At 33.4% G+C, this 21,900-nt stretch overlaps 1 protein-coding gene and 1 non-coding gene across 2 annotated transcripts in view; both read left to right on the top strand.

Annotated features, from left to right (window-relative positions):
* Window positions 1-21,900, top strand: part of LOC132915621 (POU domain, class 6, transcription factor 2-like) — a 455,505-nt gene that overhangs the window by 126,033 nt on the left and 307,572 nt on the right. The window lies entirely within an intron of this gene.
* Window positions 4,179-4,251, top strand: Trnaf-gaa (transfer RNA phenylalanine (anticodon GAA)). The gene has a single exon. It is a non-coding gene; the product is annotated as a tRNA-Phe (tRNA).

Raw genomic sequence — 21,900 nt, 5'->3', positions numbered from 1 at the left:
TCTCCATATTTTAATAGCCGTAAATTGGCGCAGCAGCGCCAAAATTTGAAAGAATAAGGAAACTCATATGTACGTATCTTTCTTTTGTGAGACAGAAGAGCTTTATTTTTCTGGTCTTCCAACGTTGCCGTCTGAAGCGTGCTTTCCATTTGCGATTAGCCACGCGATTATAAAATCCATTGCCGAATATGGCACAATTTTTATTCCTACTACCGCGATTAAGGATCGCGCGCGACTCTAAAGTTGCGACTTACCTCGGCAAGTCAGTCGCCTGCAACTACAAAGTATACGGAACATGTACGTGCTATTATATCCATCGTCAGAAGAATCGCGCGGGACCGAACGTCATTTTGCTGCTAGAAGTGTGGGCACTCCTCACTAAGGACGTCTTAATATACAGTGCTGGACAAAAGTATTGGCACAGCAAGATTGTTATGATACAAATGCTTATAACTATTAAACAAATTGATTTAAACAAAAAACTTTTTGACGTATTTATTTATTATCTATCCTAGTTTATTACATAACAAGAGCAACAATATAAATAAAATAATACGCAAAATAATAACAAAAATATATTTTTTGAACATTTTATGGGTGGACAAAAGTATTGGCACAGTAGAATATTTACGCTTATAACTAATTACATAATAAACTTCTAATATTTTGTTGGCAGTCCTTTTCTTTTAAGGACTTCCTTTAATCTTCTTAATTATAACACTCGATCAGTGAAACTGGAGACTTCAGTTATTAAACAACAAAAAACCAAGAAAGAGTAATAATGTCTAGAAAAACGAAAGAAACCACAATTGAAGAAAGAAAAATAATATTAAATTTATATAAGATGAATAAATCTTACAACGAAATTGCACAAATCATAAACAGAAGTCGTTTTACTGTGCGTTCAGTCATAAAACGCTTTAAAAGTGAAGAAAATCTAGAGAATCAAATTAGGAGTGGTCGCCCTTCTAAGGTAACAATTCGAGAAAAAAGGAAAATCGTAAATATTGTAAAGAAGGATCCAAAAACTAATTCGACTGAAATTGCTTCGATGTTAAAAGCTGAGTGTGAAAAAGAAGTAAGTACCAAAACTGTACGTAGGGTATTGAAGGATGCCGGTTATTCTGCTCGTGCAGCACGAAGAAAGCCCTACATCAGTAAAATAAACCAAAAGAAAAGAGTGGAATTCGCGAAAGAGTTTGTTACGAAAGATACTGATTTTTGGGAAAAGATCATGTTTTCAGATGAAAGTAAGTTTAATATTTTTAAATCTGACGACAGAATATTAGTATGGCGAAAACCCAACACAGAGATGGACGAACTGAATCTGCAAGCCACCATGAAACATGGGGGTGGTGGTTTAATGGTGTGGGGATGTATGGCATCATCGGGTGTAGGAGAACTTATATTCATTGATGAGATAATGGATAAATATGTATATTTAAATATACTCAAGCAAAATCTTTTGAAAAGTACTCAAAAATTAAACCTCCCCAGGGATTTCTATTTTCAGCAGGATCGAGATCCTAAACATATGGCGTATATTGTTCGTCAGTGGATAATATATAATACTGCCCACACATTAAACACACCACCTCAAAGTCCCGATATGAATCCCATTGAGCACGTGTGGAACGAATTGGAAAAAAGAATTAGGAAACATAATATCACAAGCAAGTCTGAACTGAAGAAAGTTCTTCTGCAGGAATGGAGCAATATTGTACCTGAATTCACTAAAAAATTAGTCCACTCGATGCCCAGAAGATTAAAGGAAGTCCTTAAAAGAAAAGGACTGCCAACAAAATATTAGAAGTTTATTATGTAATTAGTTATAAGCGTAAATATTCTACTGTGCCAATAGTTTTGTCCACCCATAAAATGTTCAAAAAATATATTTTTGTTATTATTTTGCGTATTATTTTATTTATATTGTTGCTCTTGTTATGTAATAAACTAGAATAGATAATAAATAAATACGTCAAAAAGTTTTTTGTTTAAATCAATTTGTTTAGTAGTTATAAGCATTTCTATCATAACAATCATGCTGTGCCAATACTTTTGTCCAGCACTGTACGTTTTACAACGGTTTGTAATATTTCTCAATTATACAATTTGAATTGCATTTGCTCCTAAGATGCTCAGCTGGTCTCTGACTCGATACAAAACGAGAGGAACGACCCTCCTACGAATACTCTGTTTGAAATAAACTGGTATGTATTCTGATTGTATAATATAATCGAATATAATCTGATTGTATTAGAAACAAATTCCTAATAGAAACGTTTTTGTATCATATGACTCGGAACGATTCAGATTAGATCATATTACTATATAATCTGTATAATCTAATCTACAAGACAAGCAACTTTATAACTTTATAAACGTCATATCGATTAAATAAAAAAAACGGGATTTTTTCTTACATTTCCTCTGTATCTTAAAAATTATTTATCATACGTGAAAAAGTGTCAATAGAAGATTGTTGTTAATTCGTGCATTCGCGGGGATACGTGTCTCGGTTAGGCGCGTCAACGGGAGTCGTAAATTCCCGTTAGGATATAGGAATCGACACAGCGAGCAGGGCGATCCCCTGATTTCTGTTAGGATAATAGGAGTGGTTGTGGTAAAATAACTGTCGTCTACAGTCATCTAATATAAGGAATTTATTGCCGTTTACAACACGTGGAACGTATACAGATAAGATTGGATTTCGTCGGACCTTACACTGTTTAACCCGAGAGTTGATGTTGTTAGCGCGTTGACTGTCGATACCGTGTTAGAATAGTAGACTTGACTACCCGATGAGTGTTGTAGCACTGACTTGATTCTCCGATGTGTAGAATAAACGTGATTTGACTCTACGTGGCGTCGTAGAGCAATGTTTGACCGAATGAGCGTAATGACTTGACTCTTCCGCGTTGTTGAAGAGTAGTGTACTTGACTGTCTGCGGAGTATAAGAACAGAGACTGACCCATCTCCTACTATTTAGGAGGAAAGCTCGGTGTGGGTGTACCCTTGCTGAACTAAGGACGCGGATTCGTTGTTCACACTTTTCGGTAGAATAATGAGGGTAACGATCCGCGATGCCCATTGGTTATAGCCGAAGTTAATAAACAAATCCGCGGAGAGAGGCTCCTGCAGATATGACTCATGGGTGTCCTTGGTCTTGGGAAAAATCAGCTGTTTAGCAGGGCACACCTGCTTTCCCCGTAATTAGCAAGAGTGTGAAATAAACCTAATGACTGTTCAAATGACCATCCACAAACTGAAAATATTTGTATGAATCGAAGTTAAGCTGAAAAGATTCGGTTTATGCTGGTTCCTTGGGTTTCTTGCAGGTCAGTGTAACGAGGGGTAGGCCTTGGCGGCCAGACCGAAAGGGACGTCGCACGGATCGTCTCGCGCGACGTAACAATTGTAGATAATAAAATTATCTATAAAATGAGACTCGTTACGTAACGATAAGCTCAATTTTTATGCTATACATTAGTAAATGGTGCAAAGACTTTTTTCTTAAATCGTTTATGACGTTAGTTAAAATTGTCATACAATATTGAGGTTTTATGGTATCAGTCATATCAAAATAGGATACCAAATTTCAAATCGATTCGTTTGTTAGTTTTTGTAAAATTAATTAATTAATTTACGAAACGGGAAATTTTTAATTTGTAAGAAAATTATGTGAGTTTACCTTAGTTTATGCTCCGATCTTCTACGCTATGTAGAAGACTTACTCCTCTATTACTAACATTCAACAGATATAAGTATAGTTCAGTGATTCTTTCAGTCTATTAATGAATGTAACTATAATGAATGTAATCATAACATTGCGTACAAATTTTTCTGGAAACAGAATAAAATTAGTATTAACGTCGAATGTGTTATAAGATACTAAGAGGAATTTATACGACAAACAATTAATTTAATATATTTTTACAAATAATTAATTTATTTATATAGGTTATGTTGTTTTCAAACGTGCAACAAAAAGTGAATCAACTTCAAAACAATAGTTAAAATGTACTTTATACTGAAATAAGACACATTTGTATTAACGATATGCTGATGTTACATTTGTCACATAAAAAATATATTATTTATATTTTATAAATGTTAAAAAGTTGATTAATTTGAATATATATAATTTTGAAATTAAATGGAACCGCCTTTATTACAAACCGAAATAGTTCAGTTGGGAGAGCGTTAGACTGAAGATCTAGATGTCCCCGGTTCGACCCCGGGTTTCGGCAGTTTTCCTTTTCTTTCATCTATTTTTTTTGTAAATATTTACGTCTTATGTTCAAGTACATGCTATTCAACTAAGAGATATATTTTGTATGTCTTTGGACGAATCATTTTCACATATTTCCGACGATTAACAAAAATTGTTAATATTATTGATAAAAATTATTTAATTTTCGGTCTGATACACGTTTGAGTATTAAAAATATCCAAAAAATTATTTTTTAAATAAAAAGTCAAGGCGACCTTGAGTTTTTAAATGGCATTTTGGACTCCACAGAGTAGCGTCAAGACGAATTCAACGTCCTACAATACTATGACTTTTAGATGACCTTCAGATTTACAAATCCGATTTACAAATACGATATGGAAAATTATCCCATTTCTATTAAAACATATATTAGATATAAGACTAATACTGCCAAATGAATAAGTTTTTAAACTTATCCAACGATTATAATAATATTGTCTTGTACTACATCATTACACGTTAGAATGAACTAATACTGTTAACTTAAACTTGTTAAACTTAAATTTCTGAGTTCAAGATCATCTCAAAATGATCCCAGAATCATAATCAATCATGACGATCTCAACTTTTTATCGGAAAAAAATTTGTAATTTACAATTTATCAGAAATATTTGAAAATTGGCGGTTAAACTTACAGGATATACCCTGTATATATTATTTGAAACATACGTTTGAGATTGAAATAATACTGCAGTAAGTAATACTAAATGAATATACATATATAAATAATAATAAAATTATTGAAAGAACTAAAAACATTTATTATATATATTTTATTATGTATTTACATATATATTAAGATCTATGTATTTTTGAATGAAATAAGTATGTATAGTAATAATTACATTAGAGATCCTGTTTACCATTTAATAAATAAGATTTCAATAACTTTCTAGCTATTTTAGGTAGTATAACAATTTTTCAGAAGATTATATGCATTCATCTATTACAGATTATCTATGCTAGCATGAACATGAAAACTTATAGCTTTTTGCAAAATATTTAATATTTGATTACATATTTTTTTTTGTTTTTTTTTTTGTTTTTATGTGATTAGTTTTTTATTTTATTTTGGTTATTTTACAATTTGTCCTTGTGGACATTTGGTAAAGTGTTATATCTCGTTGGTGAAGAAAAAAAAAATAAAATAAAATAAAAAATAAATATAGCATGTGGGTGGCTACCCCCAGCGGGGTGCCAGCTTCGTTTTTTCTAAGTTATATCTTTTATGTTTTGATTACATATGTAGATAAAAATATAAGCAACAATTTTTCAATAGTAACGGTAACAGGAAAAAAATGAAACTATAAACTTAGTATCGTAAAAACATCGTATCTATAATAATATTAATTAATATATATTAATTAATATAATTAAATTAATCATTGGTAGAAATTGGTATCAACAAAAATCTATTATATTTACATTTATTGTTTCTAGCCAATATACTAACAATATAACTTTTATATAATATAACTATAATAATTTATTATAATATAACTTTTGGAATATTTAGAATTGGATTTTATTCCAGTTGTTAGTGAGTAATATCCATTTTCCATGTCGTTATTTCGTATAATGTTCTTTTTTAAGTATTTATGACAGTGAAAAGATTTTTCTATGATAGTATTTACGTTAATACGTGATCATGTTTATGGTTGAAATAATAACGTTCTTTGAAACCGATGGGCTACATATCTGGCTAATGCGTCTGACAGCGACGAATACTCTCATGCGAGTAAACACTAAACGACCCGGTTTTCGGACGAAAAACAATACAGATTGGAATTACTTTGCGTACATAATACACGAAAAAACTGAATCACGGTTGAACGAGAATTTTCAGATAATATATTATCGTTTTCGAATCGGTAAAAAAATTGATGGAAAGCCAATTTGTCTTTTAAACTTATATCGGTATATACACTTACATATGTGGAACGCATAATAATAATATTTTTTAGTGAGTGTTACTGGTGTGCACTTTTCACTCACGAATGAATCCGGCTCGAAGAACCAAATGTTACAACCGTTCGTGGAGAGACGCCGTCGCGAGGAAAACGCGTCCGACGGGAGGCGTAAATTCTCGCTACGATTCGGTTAATCGATGCCGCGAAATAGTCGTTCCCCTTGTTTCGGTTAACGTAACAGGGGTGGTTTAATGAATGAAACCTGTTAACACTGTGTTAACAGGTTGATATATCGTCTATATTCAACAATCACTTATACAATAATATAAGCGTCACAAAGTATTTGGCGATACGTACAATTAATGTGTTACAGAGAAATTCTACCCGACTTTACGATGTCTCTCGATGAATTCGTTGGATTAAGCGACTTTATTCGTCAGTATGCAGCTCTCGATGTATGCGGTTATACCTTAGAAACTGATTGATTTACGGGTAGAGTGGTTGTTCCACTTATTGATTGCTTGGACGATCAGAACGATCTAATAATAATATTGTGGCATTTTTTAAAGATATGTTTATGATATTTAAAGCTACTTTCTATTAAATTCTAACGTAATGATAGAATAATGAAGTTAATATTGGTAATTGTTTTCATTCCTTTTTTCCTTTATTATTTTTATACCCTTTCTTGTATAGAATTTTGATATTAAATAACTTCTCATATCTTTGTTGAAATATCGTACATATAACATTTTGTATTAATATCTGTATTTTGTATTATAATTGTTTCAATATTGGCTATATTAAAGATTGATATGACAATTACAATGTTTTGAAATAAATTGGTATATGTATCATCCTTTTTTAACAAAACAAGGATAACGATATCGACATGTGCTGAAACAACATGTCAAAAGTTACCAGTGTCCATATAAAAGATCTAATTTTCCAACGTTAAATAGTTGTAGCGCATAGATCATGGTTTCAGTGTTAGGAACCCTTAATTAAATCCATTACGGAATACAGTTTCTGAAAAATAAATGAAATTTATGTTGCAATGTATATAACGAGGAGAGATTGGAAACCTAATCGCATTAAGCGTATACTTTGTTTAAGTATAATGAATGAAGATTGAACAATTAAACTTTATATTTAAATTTTATTTTTGATATACATATTTTTTATGAAATAAAATAAACACAAGAAAAAATAATGAAATTATGAATAATTCCATCAAGAATAATATTAATATTATTATTAAATTTTATTATTGTTAATATAATGTATAATATATATAATATAAATATTATTATTAAAATTGATATTATTTTAATTTTATTTAATTAGGTAGCAATTGAATTTATTTTATAATTTTCGAAGAAAAAAGCTACATTGTTACATGTTTTTAAATTTAAAAAATTTTTGTTATGTACATTTCATAGTTACATTATTTAATATAGTTTTTCATATTACAAACCTTTTAATTTTTACTCAGTTTTTTTTTTTTTTTTTATTAAATGTAAGTTTAGTCATTTACGAGTTTTTAACTTCTTCTTTAAATTAAATAATTATGGAATTAATTATTAAGTTACAATCCACTTTTATAAGAACATATTTTACCTGAAAGAAGGATCGCAATTTCAATTCATAAACTGAAAGACTGAAAAATTTCCCAAACAATTTCTCATATTCTTTCATTAGAACTTTTAATACAAAAATTCTCCAAATAATTTTAAAGCATTTAGTTGTTACTTGAATTTGATCAAAAGAGAATGTTTCATTTCAGTCCTTTAAATTTCTTTTTTTTCAATGTTCATCTTTTCAGAAAAATATTCGTAGATGACTTCTTCCATTTCGAATTTGGGACAGATTTTGCATGCGCATTAAATGATTATAAAACCAACGATTTTTGTACAATCTATATCAATACAATCTTAATTTTGGGTCAGCTTATCAAATTATGTAAAGCATATAAAAGCCTATGGTTCATACCACTTTGTTTTTAATATACATATGTATGATTAATGCATGGAAATATGTCTTCCATTAAGTGAATTATCTTCTTGAACTGAAAAATTAAAATTTTGTATTGAAATTAAAACAAAGTTCGCTGTTATAAAAATTTATTTCCATTTTTAGTAATGTAGAGATTTAATGTTATTATCTATTGTTAACAAACTTTACATTCGAACAGAATGATCTTATGTATTTATTTCGAATAGCAATGAATTGTTATTTATCTGATCTTTAATATATTGGCAAAGCATATTTACCTATATCTGTAGATTTCAATCTATCGTGAACAATTAGAAAATTTAATTAACAATTAATTTTTTTGAAGAAAGGTCAAATTACAGTTATTCAGATTCTTCTCGCCTCTACTTTTTATTCGTGTTTAAAAAATTTCGCTTACATTGTTCTTAAGGTATATCCTTTCAAAGTCGGGTAGAATTTCTCTGTAACACATTAATTGTACGTATCGCCAAATACTTTGTGACGTTTATATTATTGTATAAGTGATTGTTGTATATAGACGATATATCAACCTATTAACACAGTGTTAACAGGTTTCATTCATCAAACCACCCCTGTTATGTTAACCGAAACAAGGGGAACGACTATTTCGCGGCGTCGATTAACCGAATCGTAGAGAGAATTTACGCGTCCCGCCGACGCGTTTTCCTCGCGACGGTGTCTCTCCGCGAATGGTCGTAACACATATTATCATATTATTCTCGTAAGTTACTCACACAACTTATTATATACCTGTGTTTGAGAGTTTCGTATACTAAAAACAATAAACATTTTTTGTTTCTAGAAGTTACAACGATTGTCGCATTCCTACCTTAACCTTTACTCTATTAACGAGCAATCGTCTTTCGAAACACGTCGCAGCTCATAAATATGTAAATGCATAATGTCTATAATCATCATAAATGAGAAAATTACGTTTTTCTATAAATGTGTTTTTCAATCTATAAACTCAGATTTGATGTTCTCGCGTGCCTGTTGCTCTGCAACGCATATGTATGTGCTCACTCGTTAAAGCATATATACGCACACAAGCACACCCATATGCGCGCACATACTCCCACGTTCGAAGTGGAAATCGCGTATTACACGGGGGTAGACTAGAAAAGGAAAACCACGTCGAATGTCAGATTTGCCTGACAACAGGAGCTTGCAAAGTATGTTTCCATGGTATCCACGGTATCCATGGAACTCATATACGCACACAGGCAAAGGCACTTTTTAAATCTGAGAAAAAATTAGGCGAGGGTTGCGTGGGGTTAATAATGGCCATTCGCGCGATCCTGATTGGTCAATACTCGCTCGTGCGCGTTGCTGCTTTTTCGCAAACGGTGCAAGCAGGCTCCGTGCGCTGTGCTCTGTGTTCAGTCGAGTTCAATCGTCTGCCGAAGAAGGTAGCCAGCTGGCGAATACTCCCTGAGGAAACGTCAAAAGCGAGCTTCTCTTCGTCATAAGTCGTCATAATGGCCACCATTGTAAGTAATGTTTTTTGTCAGTTTGCTAATTTTTTTATTTTCAGCGGTATATATTTCAGAAATCAGTCGATACTTTTTGTGGTAAAGTGTACATAATTTTGTATTTCCTGATTGGGGGTCACTTTATATGTTTGATTTACTCATCCACAGTGAATAACGCGGTCAAATCAAAATAAGTGGAACATTTGAGACATTGAGAGAAGGTAGAAAATTGTTTGAAATTGTATAGATATTTAGTTTCATACACATAATTTATACGTGTATATGTCGCATTGAAATGAAAGAAAAATACATCAAACATCTCTTATAAAAATGAAATAAAATAATTGACTATGATCTTTTTCTTAATATCAATAGTAAATTTTTTTTTTATAAATTTTTATAATTATATACTATAATTTCTGCTTTTACTCCCTTACTTATAACATTCTGTAAATCCACTGGCTGCCTAGATTTACAAATTCTACACGTGTCTCGATACCTCTGAATCTGCCAATTTAAATTGATATTTCATTTTAACGAATGCGTAACTTAAATTACAAACTTTGCTAAATGCAAATTTCCAAATTCTCCTATTAATATTTGTCTAACGCTAAGTAATTTCAATTCCAACATACACATCTGCATTTTCTATAAAAATTCTCAACAGTCCAATCATCATTCATCCTATGGTTCGTTCTGTAAACAATATACTTCCGTTGTTTCTGTCAAAATTTCCTGATTTAGGCTCGCGCAGGTTTAGTTCGTCGCGAATTGAAATTCTTCGTAGGCAGAAGGGTTGTATTACGCCGTTCGAATGGTCGATGACGGTTTATGGGAAACTAAAATCGCGCGTCTGCACGCTCCTGCAAGTTGTAACAGCTAACGAGTAGGATGGAACCGTCCCATCCTCTGAAGTTTCCTCTCTGGCGGTCTTTAAGAAGCGCGTCTCCTCCTAGAACGCTGCACTCGTCCTCGGAAACGTTTGTTTCCATGCTCTCTAGCGGCGAGAGGGCAGGGAAAAGAGCCGAGTAATTTCCAGGGAAATTTTTGAAGTTGAAGTAATGCCGGCACAATTTCAACGATAACCTTTTTTCTCTACTCTCTTTCTCTCTCTCTCTGTTCTTTTTTCTTCAACCTTTCTTCCTTTTTTATATTTCCTTCTTTTTTTCCTATTTTCTCTGTTCGAGTTGGAGATTTTCAATTGTTAAGAGTAACAGGTTTCGAAAAAACGAAGAACATTTCATCGAAATCGGAATTGTGAAAATTTAACGTGTTAAAAGTTAGCTCGTTAATTTGAAAAAGGATTGCATCGTTAATTTGAGAAAAAACATCGACTTTGTATAAAAAGGCACAAATATTCGTCCAAGAACCTAAAGCATTCGGATCTTCCTTGGATCACTAGTATATGCGTTAAAATTAAAATTTCTTGTGCGACAACTTCGTCAAAGGAATTCTTCAAAGACCCGTCTAACGATCCTTCGTTAACAAAGCGTGTTCGAAAATCTATTATTAATCCATGAAACCCGTAACTCTATACTCTATACTCTTTGCTAGTGAACAGCAGTGAACAGTACTCGCAAAAAATACGACCACTTGACCCTTTTATAATTAGCGCTCGTTGCTCTTTCCTTCTCCTCTCATTTTCTCTTCGGTATCATCGACCCGTTTCATAATATCGAAATTTACCTATCAAAAATTTATTGTTAGTAAAAAGTTTCAATGTGTGCCGTAGAAATCGGCTAAAAAGAATATCTCTGTCACTCTCGATCCTGGTGAAAATAGCTATAGAAATGTCCCAGAAGAGCCTAAGATATTTCTAATTCTTGAGAAAATTATTATTAGTTATTAGTGATAAGAAAAATTGTGTTATTACACGACTGTAAAAACTTCCGATTTCGGAAGAATTTAACGCGATAGACGAAGAGATTAACGGAAAATTGCCTTCTTTGAAAAGTAGATTAGAAAAATATGTAGGTGATAGAAATAACAGCGGATGATCATTGAAAGAAATTATAGATACACATAGTATAATTATAATATAATGCACATAATCAAGAAATCAAAATGGATAAGCATTCGAGTATTTTATTTTAGATATTGTATATATGTATTTACACAGTCTACCTATGATCTTCCCTAACACGTAAATTAACAGCATTGCATGCGCTTTTATGCGGCAAACGAGCCGCTTATTTCCTAGATTGGTTAACCCCGCGAAGCAAGTTATATATAAGAAATATAGCAAGTTCGCGTCTCGATTTATAAAAAGTCTATGAAATTTACTATTTCCTCATCTTTCGTTGTCTCTTGAGCGTAATCGATTCGTTTCATCTTACGGAATTGCATATATGAAAAACTTATTAGCAAGAATTTCGAGTATATTCCTTAGGAACCGGTTACAAGGAATAGCTCTTCGTTATCTAGGCGAAAATGACCGCGGAAAAGTCCCAAAGGAGTCTCAGATAGGATAAAGCGTATCGCAATAGAAAGACAGAGGAATTTCTCTGTCGAGTTTGGCCTAATCGACGGGGTAAATTTTAATATTCCGAAATATATCGTCGTGCAAGCGTGAGTAACTCGTAGCTATTGCACACTGCGTCAGAAGATTCTTGCCAGCCACAAGTCTTGATTAAATTTCTTCATTATCTCGTGATTCGTCGGCTATGCGAATGGATGGCGGTTTCAAAGTCGAGCTTTCGTGGCCTTGAAAGTCTGTCCGGCAAATACATAGCTGGTTACGAACTGCAGTTTTCCTTTTTTCTTCTTTTCTTCTTCCTTCTTTTGTTGTGTTGCCTATGGTGATTGTAGCGTCTTTGACGAAGTCCAAAATGTTTAAAAGATCAGAGAAATTCTTGGTTATAAACTCCGATGAATTTACGAATGTCAGAAAACCTACAAAGATGGTCTTATCACGTTTTTGTGATCTTTATGCGAAGTAGTTGAAGTAAGCGATTCGAAGATGTAAAGCCTTTTGAGAGTTGATAAATGTTTTGTGGGAAACGAATAAGATTGGTTTAGTTATCTATATTAATTTGTCTTTGTTAATATTATTAGTTTGCATATAGTTAATGTTAGTAATACTTTTTAAATGTTCAAGAAATCAATAGAAACGTGCATTTAATTCTGATATGAAATGGAAAGGTAGTTTTAATGTAAAGTCGATTGACAAATTATTATTGAATTTTGAAATTACTCTTCCATAAAAAATGTCACTTAATGTTTCAGAATTCATTTGAAACGTGGAGGTAGATATTGTTGATTTAATATTATTTTAAACCACAGATGATGGAAGCACGTAATAAAGGAAGGGTGAAAAGGTTATAATCTTACAAAATGTGATTGAAAAGTAGGAAAACACGGTAAAGGAAATTTTCATAATTCTTTTAGCAAAGAGGAAAAATTCTATGAAGCGATTTTGTGTGACGGAAGAGTTGCAATGCAAAGTATAACTTTATTATTAAGTCATTTTGTATGGAAGAAAGTTTTTTCTGTTTCGAACTTTCAAAATAATACACAGTTTTATTGGATATTATGAAATGCTAGTAACGAAGAATAAACGCATATATAGTTACTTATTTTTAATTCATATTACCATTTATCATTTTCATTTTTAAATTTATATTATTGCTTACTATCTTCATTTTGTATGAAAAAATGTTTATTTCTTTTTAAATAATTCGCAGTTTTACTAAATATTCTAAGATAACAGTTGAGAAATACAAGCGCACGGTTGCTCATTATTGTCTTTTATCTTCAGTTTTAAATTCGGATACTTATATTTCTTGTATCTTGATTAAAACGTTTACATTTGCAAGTTCGTTGATGCTTCATTTAGAAAAACGAAGGCATTTTGTGCAAACATCTGCAGCTTAGCTTCCGTTTCTTTTCCAAAGTACATATTTTACTTGAGTCGCCTCTTTGTAATTAGCAAATTAATTAACACATTAACACTTTATTTTTTACATTCTCTATACATTTTTGTGTAAATAAAGGAAGCTGTTGATGCAATGAATTTTTGCGAAAAGTATCATAAGATGTAGTAAGAATGTTACTGAAAAATTAACTTAACTAAAGCTCATCGGATTTAACAATACGTTTATTGGTCCACCTCGGTATTTTACATATTATCATTTAATTTATTACATTTTAATTTATTACATTTAATTTATTACATTTTACATTTTATCATTTAATTATATATATATATATATATATATATATATAGTATATAGCATATAGTATATATATAGTATATATAGTATATATATAGTATATATATATAGTATATAGTATATATATAGTATATATATATAGTATATATGTAGTATATATATATATATAGGATTGGTTATCGTAATTTGCCATTTATTTCAATTACTGAATTATATCTATTTAGTGTACTGTTTGTTGAAATTAAATATAAGATTGATGCAAAAATTTAATAATATACCAACAAATATAAGCAGCATAAATTTTGTCAGTATTGATTTATCGAGCATAGAATTATTTATAATTTGTACGAAAATATTTGTTATTATACGCATATTTGTTATTATACGCTGTCTCGTTAATTCGTCTTCTATTAATTGTTGCAAAATTCATAAATACGATTTGTGATCAGTTTAATGCTTGGTGATCATAATAAGTTAACATAATAAATTCTTTTAACTTTTTCATATTTTGCACCGCTATTATGTATGAATACAAAATTCTAGTGGATCAACTATTTCCTTCATAGTCCGAGTTATCGCGTCTTATATGTATGAAATATAACGATGTATTATACAACACCAACGTATTAAAATTTACACAAGTAATTTTACGTATATATGTATTCGCACGAAAGTATCCGGACATTTGCTTCGATAAGACATATCATCACATTTAAGTAGTATACAATAACATTTAAATCGGACCTTCGGTATTTTAAATTAAGTTGTCCCGTTGGATCTCTTTGGGATGAAAACCTTTAAGGATTTTAATCTGTACGTTATCGATAAATAATGTAGTAACTTTACTTTATGCTACAGCACATTGAAATGAAAGGAAGACACATCGAACGACAGTTTACAGAGGTGAAAACAAATTGTTATATTCTGTATCAAAATATTTAATTCTCTCTTCAGATTGGTTCCATCTTTTGCTCGTTTCAACGAGTATTATAACAAACTCTTAAATTATACATTTTATATATTATTTAACATTTAATACTTCTTTATTATTATTTATATACTATATCTTTATTATGTATTCCTATATTCAATGTAGCGGCTGATGTCAATGTCATAAAAACGTGTAAAATCTAGTTAACTAAATTCTCTCCTAAATTCATTTGAAAAGCTACGTCCAAACGATTTACCAAAATGATATAGTACTATTTAGCATATCTGAAGCTGCAATACCGCACATCAAATTAATCTCGTGTGGCTAGCATTGCACGATAATTAAAACATACAGTTGGCACGAGGTTAATTATTTCAGCGATATAAACAGAGAAATTTAACTACGATTTAAATATGACATTTATTTGTTATTTAACTCTTTGCAACTAGAATTTCGTTTGCCTACGAAGATGCTCTACTCGTAACACCGGTAATGAAAAAGATATTCTCTGTGACACGTACAATATAAAAGATACCTTATGTTGTAATATAATATGGAATAAGCGTCCGAATGTTTTTCTGAATCTGCCTATGTACAACTTTCTTCCTTCCTCTCTTTAATTCAACGTAAGACTCAAATCGATATCGTTTATTAAGTTGCTGCGATTTTTTTTTCTCATTCTCCCAAGAAGATTAAAAGAAGGAAGAAAAAATAGCTGCTTCTACATTGGAGCAATTAGCTTTCGATCGTATTGGACCTTCGGCCGAATAGCCTAATTAACTTAATTCCACGATAGTAGACACCGTACCAATGTCGCGATGCGGTTTAAGCGCGCTAATTTGTAAGTGGTATCATGTAATTTGCACTCGACAGTCAAGTGCAATTTCCATGGAATCGATCGTCCGACACGTGTACAACACATTGCGTCGTGGAATGCTTTGAACAATCTGCAGCTTGTTGCTTCAGTAACGTATGCTTACACTGGATCAAACGATTGTTTGATATCGTTCACAAAGTTGCTATCGCCTTCTTCGTGACTAATCAATAAGTTTATGATGCTCCGTTCTCTAACATTTCCATCTTTTGGAAAGTTTTCAGTCTTTTGAACGAGCTGCATCGGGGTTAAGTGAATGCTCGAATGAGATCGGTTCGGAGCTTCGATTGTTCGAATGGCGTTGTCTCTAATAAATAAGAAGGAGAAATATGTATTTACGACCTGTTGAAGTGGTCGCCACATCTAAGAAAACTCTACATCTGGTCTTTAGTTTTGGCTTCAAGGTTTTTCAGTCTTTGGGTAACACTGCTAGCGTGCGGATCTGGACCAGCTCACATTGTATTCCACACATTGTACTTTAATATACTCAATATATATATGTCGGGTTGGCGTTAGGGGCGTTTAATGAGTCTTCACCAGTGTTGTTCATGGTTGTCGCACAGATGTTTATTACACAAGTATGGCTGATACAAGATTGACGATCGGACGCGGTAACTGGACGCTAATGACAATGGCCCTAGATTCGATATAGCGAATCCACGGTCCACGGGATAACGAATATACTTTGCTTCACAGTCTAAGTCGGACTCGACTTACTACTCGTGATATTAGGAACACTTGATTGACTCTTAGCTAATCAGATTGCCAGAAAAGAATGACTTTCCGTCGCGACGACGCTGCAGAGGAAAATTATGATGGGGTGTGCCTAAGGGCACGAGATCATCGGATTCGTCAAAGAAAGCCTCCACTCGGAGGGTGAGGGAAATAGACGCTGCTGTTAATTGGTCAATTTCTATGTTGGCGGTTAGAAAAGGATGCTAGCCGCCCTAGAGAGAGAGTTCCTAGCAGGCAACGTCGTACGTGACCAAATCAGGTTTTCCCATAACTTCCCGCAATAGGTGACAGATTTACAGGCTGATAGAATAAAGACTGTTTGTCAATCTGAAGGACTTTAGTTAACTAAGTCCTAAGATTTGTAACGGTTCCTCAGGCTATCTGAACATAAACTTTAATCGATGCATCGGCATCTGGCGATCATCTTGCCCAAAGAATGGGGTCTGTGTGTGGCGAGCTGCGGAGCTGTTGGAATGTCTTATTGTCAAGTGTCTGTACTGCCAATTCTTTAACGGAAAGCTATGATACTTTATATCTCTGTTAGGTGAAACGTTCATCCCGTGACCGTGGCTACGCTCGGCGACCGGTTGTCGCCTCGAGCCTAAGCTCATTGTCTCAAGTTTCGAATGACTGTGTCTGGGTTATTTCGTAAATGCTACAGTATTGAGGCTTTTCCAAATAATTCCAACGGGGGGGGGGGGCGGTGTCCTTTCATCTCCGACATATATATAGATGACGCACAAATAATTCAATCATATTTTTATTAACTGTGTCGATAGGTTCGTACTTTTCTATCTAATATTAATACACGATTACCTAGGAATATGTACAGAACTGAAGAAAATTAAGCAATAAAATTGGTATGGACCTACGTGACGATCGATAACGATTAACTTTTCAATTTTCATAGTTGAGTATGCGATGCGATATACGAAATTTGTTTAATCTCTCCTTATTGATACAAGATAATAGGTTTCAATGGTTCATTTTTAATTGTAAAATATCTTTTCTCCTCCCTTTTTAACTAAAAGTTACAAATTTGTAAGTATATATATATATATATACTTATATATTATATATATTATATATATATATATATATATACTTATTGTTATTATTAAATGTACAATAATACACATCACTTTCATTAATTTTAAAAACTTTTGACCCTCCAAGAATTGTATCAAACAAAATTATATTTTAATAATCCAAAATATATGAAGCGCTGATGGTTTATTTTGTTTAAATATGTCAACGTTTCTTTTATAAATGTAAAAATATTACAACATTGCAATGTTAAACTCGAGAATGTTCTTTTTTTATATAGATCAGATCGCTTCAAAATTATTTTTTTCTATATATTGTGAAACATTGATTATGGAATTCGTTAAGATTTTAAGAACTGGATCAATTTGATCGATCAATGATTAACAGAAGAGTGTGCTTTAATCATGTATGTTAGATAACAATCCATTAGAAAGTTTTAGCAAGTGAAAGAAGATATATCTTGAGAATATTTTGCAAAATTCTGAATATTATGGCTATAAATTCATTTATAACCTATCAATAAATTACGCTATAAAGATAACACAATTTTTTATTTTAACTCTGTAAGTTACTTGTTTTTATCAAAATTTTCTTATTTAAAAGCATTTGATGAGATTCAAACAAATAATGACAAAATATTGTAACATTTTAACTTAATTGTTTACATTAAATATATAATTCAATACGATACTCTTATAACATGATCACGTTTAAATTTTAATTTTTGCATTCATCTAACTTGCTTTAATTTTTTAGGGTCTTCAAAGTCTCTGGATCTCCAAAACCTTGTGCATGGATTTCGTGTTATTCAAATAAACCTATTCTCCTGTAAGGTAAATCATTATAAATCTTCTCTTATGTTGGTATGGTGAGTCTCTTTTTATTATCTTTATTACGAAATGTATGTAATCATGCGTTCTCCTTTTTATTGTGACGGATTTAAATGATGTACTGCATGCCTTTACCAACGAATGCTTACAAATGGCCATGATGCTGCTCTCAATGCGATAAGCGCTGTATTAAAAATATAATTAAAAACATCAGACCAGCGGAGTGAGATCTCTATTTGTAACGTGCCGCCTGCGTATAGAAAGGAGTAAAAATCACCGTGGACTCGTCGCGGTTAGCGGTTGAACTCCAATTTGAAATTGTTTATGTCATGCTGTTAGCGCCAATCTGTTAACGCCCAACTATTAACGCCAATCGTCGCAACCTTGGGTTCGCAGGTTGATTGCGCCATTTCCTTTAGCAGATGTTTTCCTATTTTTCTTCGGGTAACTAATCAGTTACCCGATTTTATTTATTTCTTTTTTGGAATTCTTTGGTATATAGTTTACATAAAAATAACGTAGTTCTAAAAAACGTTCTCTTTGTCCAACAAACTCCCGATTCCTATACAATCTCCCCTGGTTATCTGGTGCACGCGTAACATTCACGTACTGTTGCATGCGTTGCCATTCCTATTCGTATCCTTCTTTTTATACTTGAATACTTTATTTGAATATAGAATTATAGAAAACGTTTAAGAATACATAAATACAGAAATATAAAAGATATAAAGATATAAAAATAAAAAATACTGATAGTAAAATTATGATAGTTTGTTTTTGTTCGTTATCGTAGTCTACCGGCGGATCTTGTCCAAATACCAATTTAATTTGAGGGAATCTAGTCGTTAGAAACCTTAACATGAGTTGAATGTTCATTTTTTCTAGTGTGCTAAAGCTATTGTCATTTATCCCTATATGCAAGTGTCCAGTCTGGTTAATAAAGTGTTTAGTTAATTGATGCAACCAGTGCTGTTGGTTGAAGTCTCCTAATTCGGTCTTTGTAATTTGTTTAAAGTGTGGTCTGTTAGTCTTTTGAGTTATTGGAGCTGGGGTGATGTTTGTTTTCCAGTCGACACATTCGTCGTAATAGTTCGGGTTTTCTAAATCGGATTGAACTTTGTCATTGGTGATAAGATACAGTCGGGACAGAGCATCTGCAGCTGTGTTTTCCCTTCCCTTTTTGTATTCTATTTCATAATCATACTCCTCGAGTCTCAAACGCCATCGCATGAGTCTCGATGAAGGATCCTTAACATTTTTTAGCCATTTCAAAGCTTGACGATCACTTTGAATCTTAAATTTTCTACCAAGTAAATATTGTCTCAGTCTTTTGATCGACCATACTAACACCAATAACTCTTTTTCGGTTGTGGAATAGTTTTTCTCAGGAGGGTTCAAGGTTCGGGATATGTAATAGCATGGATGTCCGTCTTGGGAGAGTATTGCTCCTAATCCTTCGTTACTTGCGTCTGTTATTAATGTGAATGTTTTTTCAAAATCCGGGTATTGCAGTACAGGAGCTTCACAGCTAAATTCAATTATCCTATCGAAAATACTTATAATAAGCGGAGACGATGATGGGAAATGTCTACAATATCTGAAATCTTCTATCGTTTCCAGTTTTTAATCACCCTCTATTCGCCTAATGGATTTCATAAAAATTGACCGTGCGAATCATAAACTACAAGTGATAATTGCTTCCATATGTCCTGCGAGTATTTCCAACAACAATAACTAAAGAGAAACTAAGGAAGAAAAGTATATTGGATCATGATGATGTGCGAGATACTATTCTTGTATATAGAGAATAGTTCATTTTAATCTATAAAGCCAATTATATTCTCGAATTATTTATTGATTCAAGAATATTTCAAACAGGATTTGTTTGGTTGAGAGTAATGTTGGATATTATTGAATAAATTTTCGGACAGTTTAAATAAGAAGCGGAAACGAATTATTTGTTGTTTGAACAAGTCGAAAGACAACGTGTATTAATGTAACGAGATTAATTGTTATTTACAAATACAATTTTATTTTTTGTTTATTACTTTTATTTGCTATTTATCGATCGTAGAGGGAATTTATCTTTACATAAATATAACGTTTCAATCAGAAAGATTTAAACGTTCCTGCTTAGTTACTTTTCAAAGATTCAATGTTTGTCCAGGCAAGCCACTGACGAAACGTTTTAATAAAAGCCCAATAATATGCATATAGTAAATGACAATTAATATTCGGCAATGTATTATGGCAGATGTTATATTACTGTATCTACAGATACAATTTTGGTGGGTCAAATTGAGATTATATTACTGTATCTACAGATACTTGTCCTACCAAAGTTGTCCTCTTGGAACATCATTGTAATTCCGAATAATGAAGGAAATTATTACTTGCGGAAGTTGTAAGGTATAACGAATGAAGAATGTACCATTCGATTTATATAACAAACGAAATTGTAACATATACTAGGCAGTACCGCTACTCACCGATGAATCAAGAGAAGATACATCATTAATTTGAAGCTCTGTTATTCCAAGAAATAATTAAAAAGCCAAACCAAGTCCATGGAAACTCCATGCGGTAGAAAATTTTCTTACTCCAGAGTCAGAATTCAACAATCCCCTCTACATAAGGATGGAACTGGCCATCGACAGGGGGGACACCAACAGCCCTCGAAGAGGAACGAACCACCCCGGCCCAACGCCACCCAGATGGCGCCTGAAGGAGAGGAACAAACAGATGCTACAGGCGGCAGCCATCGTCTCGGCCTGGAGCTGGGACGCCCAATGCACGAGCGCAACCAGTAGTATCGACGAGGAAGCGAAAGACCTCCGTAAATACATGAACGCGGCGTGCAATGCCTCGATGCCGCGCTCCAACCCGAGCAGTGGACATTTGAACAAAGGAGTCTACTGGTGGACACCAGAGATCGCGGAGTTGCGAGAGAGCTGCAACAGAGCCCGCAGAAGATTCGCACAGGCACAGCGTCGCAGACAAACTCGCGACGAGGAAGAGATCTCCCACACATACGAGAAATACAGGGAGGCAAGACGTACCCTCCAACGGGAGATTAAGATGGCCAAAGCGCGGTCCTGGACGGAACTCGTGGACGCGGTCGAGTCTGACCCATGGGGGCGGCCGTATAAAGTAGTGACGCACAAACTGCGTACCTCGGCTCCCCCGATAACAACAAACATGGATCCGATGCTACTGGACAAGGTCGTTGGGACCTTGTTCCCCAGACAGGACGACAGTGCAGGGCAGCCAGAAACGTCCCTCCCCTCCACCACACCCAACGATAACGACGAAGTGGCAACGACGACAACGGAGTGGAGTGAGGAGCTGCATGTCACCGAGGAAGAGCTATTAGAAGCGACGAAGAGGAGAGCAGCCCGCGACGTGGCACCAGGCCCGGACGGAATCCCAGGCCGAGTATGGGCAGAGACGATAAATATAATGGCTCCCCGCCTGCGACACTATTTGATAGATGCCTGAAGGACGGCATGTACCCACGGGCATGGCGAACAGCGAGACTGGTCCTGCTACGAAAGGAGAGTCGTCCGCTAGATTCGCCGTCCGCATACAGGCCGATAAGCCTGCTGGACGAGGTGGGCAAGCTCCTGGAAAGGATAATTG

Source organism: Bombus pascuorum, unplaced genomic scaffold (assembly GCF_905332965.1).
Source record: "Bombus pascuorum unplaced genomic scaffold, iyBomPasc1.1, whole genome shotgun sequence".
NCBI classification, from domain to species: domain Eukaryota; kingdom Metazoa; phylum Arthropoda; class Insecta; order Hymenoptera; family Apidae; genus Bombus; species Bombus pascuorum.
This window is presented reverse-complemented; position numbering and strand designations above follow the sequence as displayed.